General features: G+C 46.0%; 1 pseudogene; it reads right to left on the bottom strand.

Annotated features, from left to right (window-relative positions):
* Window positions 1–546: 546 nt before the first annotated feature.
* LOC101596354 lies at window positions 547–1,422 on the bottom strand (annotated as a pseudogene).
* Window positions 1,423–3,702: the final 2,280 nt, after the last annotated feature.

Genomic DNA, 3,702 nt, shown 5'->3' on the forward strand with positions numbered 1-3,702 from the left:
GATCACTCATTTAATATAATCTTTTCCAGACCCTTCAATTTTCCTACAATTTCAAAATTTCATATCCTTTTATGGCTAAATAAAACTCCATTGGGTAAGCACACCACATTTTCATTTTCCATTATCAGTTGATGGGCATCTAGGCTGGTTCCATTTCCTGGTGCCATGAATAGAGAAGCAGTAAATACGGATGAGTAAGTATCTCTATATCTTCTCAATTTTTCATAGGTTTCTTCCCAGATCTTTGTTCTTACCTTGTTTTACCTTTCAATTGCCTTCTCCCCCTGTCCTTGAATTGCTCTCTCATTATCATGTACTTCTTGCATGGAGAAAGATAACATAAATATCCAGGCATGAAATTCCTGTGACAATTCTCTAGAAAACTAAAGTGACATGCTTGGACATCAGTGAGTTATACAATAAGTATCTTAGTCAGTGTGAACTGCTATAGCAAAGTACCATAAATAGAGAGGTTATGAAAAACAAAAAATTCTTTTTTTTTGTTAGAAATAGTTTATTTCCACGTTTCTTGAGTCTGCAGACAGCTCAGGACCATTCAGTGGACGTCCCTACCCACTCGGTGGCCTGAGCAGTGGGAGCTGAGGACCAGTCCTTAGTGGCCAGCTGAGCGCTCTGGTCTTCTGTTGAGAACTTCTGGACAGGCACAGAGGGCACCTGCACACCTTCCGACCAGTGTGCCACCTCAGGCTGGGCAGCAGTGAACTCAGGAGCTGGCGCGGTCCATTCTTCCTGGAATTCCTCCTTGGCCAAGACCTTCTCAGCAGCGGCCTGCTCCTCCTTCTCAATCTCCTCGGGGGGCTCTATAGAAGTACAGATGGGCATGACCTCCCAGGGGTGCTCCCAGGAGATGGTGCCACGCATGTGCAAGACTTCCCAGGCCAGCATCCAGCACATGAGACCCACCGAGGGAGCTCCCTTGTTGTTATACAGGATGGCAAAGTACACAGAGCAATGGTAGGCAGGCTGACATAGGATGCCTCTGTGAGAGGCTGGTGGTCAGCCCAGGGGTCAATCAGCACCAGAAGACGAGGCTCCCCAAAGGCTGCCTGGATCTGGTTAGTGAAGGTCCCATGGGTGAGGTGGCTAGCAATGGGAGTGTCTCCTTTGGCAGCGGCAAACTTCAGCACCGCCCGCTGGCCAGAGTTCCTGGAGGATATTCCACTGACATCAGGAGGGTTCTTGATGGCAAACGATGGCACGAGCTGCCAGCAGAAGCCTTTCCCAGGTCCTCTTCAGATTGATAATGTAGATGCCATCACTCTTCCTCTTGTAGATGGACTGCTCCATCCAGAAATCAAGTTTGGTGCCACCTAAATGGGTTCCTGATGCAAGGAATTTGAAGCCATCCTCCTCCTTCCTTTGCAGGACATCAGGCTCTGGACATTGTGTTAGCTTCCCCATTAAGTTACATCGGGAATCAAGACAACACCATATAGGCCTCTATGTGGGTAGCGTGGAAAGGAAAAATTTATTTCTTAAAGATCTGGAAGCTGGGAATCCAAGATCAGGGTGCCAATAGGGTCAAGTTCTGGTGGTTTGCAGACAGTGGATGCATTGTTGCATCCTCACATACTAGAAGGAGCACTAACCTTCCAGTTAAGATGGTGGCTTAGGCACCACACCAAAGCAGCCTAGGGGGTAAAAAGACCGAAAAAACTCAGCAAAATACACACTTTCACTAAAAAGTGAGGTGTATAGGAAATCAAATCGGCAGTGGAGAACTAGAAGTGATCCAGACAGGCACAGGCCGGCAAAAGCGGCCCCAGCAGGTCCACTGACCGTGGCAGCGGCAGCACACCAGAAAGCCACCAGGCTCGGCTCCAGCCGCAGGAAAAGCCAGGTGAGGAGATTTGCCACATACACCAGAGCTCTCCGCAACTCAAGAAACGTGAAGGGAGAGCGGCAGTGAACAACCAAGGAACAGATCACAAGGTAGAAGAACACATGGAACAGTGAGAGAACTAGAGCAGCTGTGGCTCCCTCCCCTCCCCCACTGCCTGTGCCCAGCTCCAGCAAACAGAGCAGCGTCCCAGGACCCAGCCAGGCCAGCTTGAGCCAACAGCAGGACCCAAGCAGGAGGAGGGTCCCACAGCAACATCAGCGGCTCTGGCACCAGCATCAGCAGCCCCAGCAGTGGCAGATTCAGTAGCAGCATCAGCAGCAGATCCAGCAGCAGCAGTGGAGGATCCAGCAGTGGCAGCTAAAGCAGCAGCACCAGTGGCAGCAGCAGCAGCAGCAGCGGTAGACCCATCAGAGGTGACAGACCCAGCAGCGGCAGCTTTAGCAGCAGTGGCGGTTCCAGCAGTGGCGGTGCCAAACTGCAGGGCCACAGTTGCCAGGCTCAGTTTGCCCCATAGGAAAAGCCAGTGCCCAGCTCCAGAAATCAGAACAGCAGCCCAATGACCCAGCCAGCAACTTGACTGAGACCAAAATCATCCAAAAAGTTAACCGGGATTGATTGCACCAGGGAAGGGTCTTGCTTGGTCACAAGCTGACTTGGATCCCTCAACAGACCAGAAATCTTAACCTCTTTGTTGCTAGAGCATCTGTGGTTATAAAAACTACTCTTGTATAAATATTCAGTGCTGTTTCTGATTGAATGTGTACAGTGTTTGGTTAAATTTTAGAATCTACCTGTATTTTATTCCACTCAGCCTACTTGAATACTCCCATAGCAGGGAAACTCAACCCCTAGGAACACCTTTGTAGATACTCTGAGAGCCTTAAGAGCCACACCTAACACCTTAAGCTCCTACCCTGAAGATATATAACATCAAATCAATTGATACAGCTAAGAATACCCAGCTAGCTAGAGAATCCAAGCATTAGCTTAATCCAAGATGCAAAAATATATACATTATAACACAAGAAACATTAAAAAGTAAGACAATATAAATCCACCTAACAGTATTAATGCATCAGAAATGACCTCCAGTGAGAATGAGTTAGAGGATATGCCTGAGAAAGACTTCAAAAGAATGATTGTAAATATGTTCAATGAAGTCAGAGAACAAATCAAAGGAGTCAAAGAGGAACTCAAAGAGGAAATCAAAGGAATCAAAAAAGACTCAGGACACCAATTTCATGAAATAAAGAAGGCAATACAAGACAAAAATAAGGAACTAGAAATAATAAAGAAAAACCAGTCAGAATTACTAGCAATGAAGAACACAGTTAATGAAATAAAAAACTCCAGAAAATCTCACCAGTAGAATGGACAAAGGTGAGGACAGAATATCTAAGCTAGAAGACCAGGTGGCAGATCTAATACAGTCCAACAAAGAGAAAGACAAACCTATAGAAAAGTACAAGTGGGAATTTAAAGATATTCGGGACACTATGAAAAGATCCAATATAAGAATTCAGAGCATAGTAGAAGGAGAAGAATTCCACTCCAAAGGCATAGTAGGCATCTTCAAAAAAATCATAGAAGAAAACTTCCCCCAAATTGGGAAAGAGGTGCCAATGCAGATACAGGAAGCCTTTAGAACCCCAGCCAGACAAAACCTGGAAAGAACCTCTCCTCGTCATATTATAATCAAACTACCAAACACACAAACCAAGGAAAAAATACTGAAAGCAGTTAGAGAGAAAAATCAAGTTACCTACAAAAGCAAGCCCATCAGGATTACAGCAGATTATTCAACACTAACTTTAAAAGCCAGAAGGGCTTGGAGTGAT

The sequence above is a fragment of the Jaculus jaculus genome, chromosome 9 (genome assembly GCF_020740685.1).
Source record: "Jaculus jaculus isolate mJacJac1 chromosome 9, mJacJac1.mat.Y.cur, whole genome shotgun sequence".
NCBI classification, from domain to species: Eukaryota; Metazoa; Chordata; class Mammalia; order Rodentia; family Dipodidae; genus Jaculus; species Jaculus jaculus.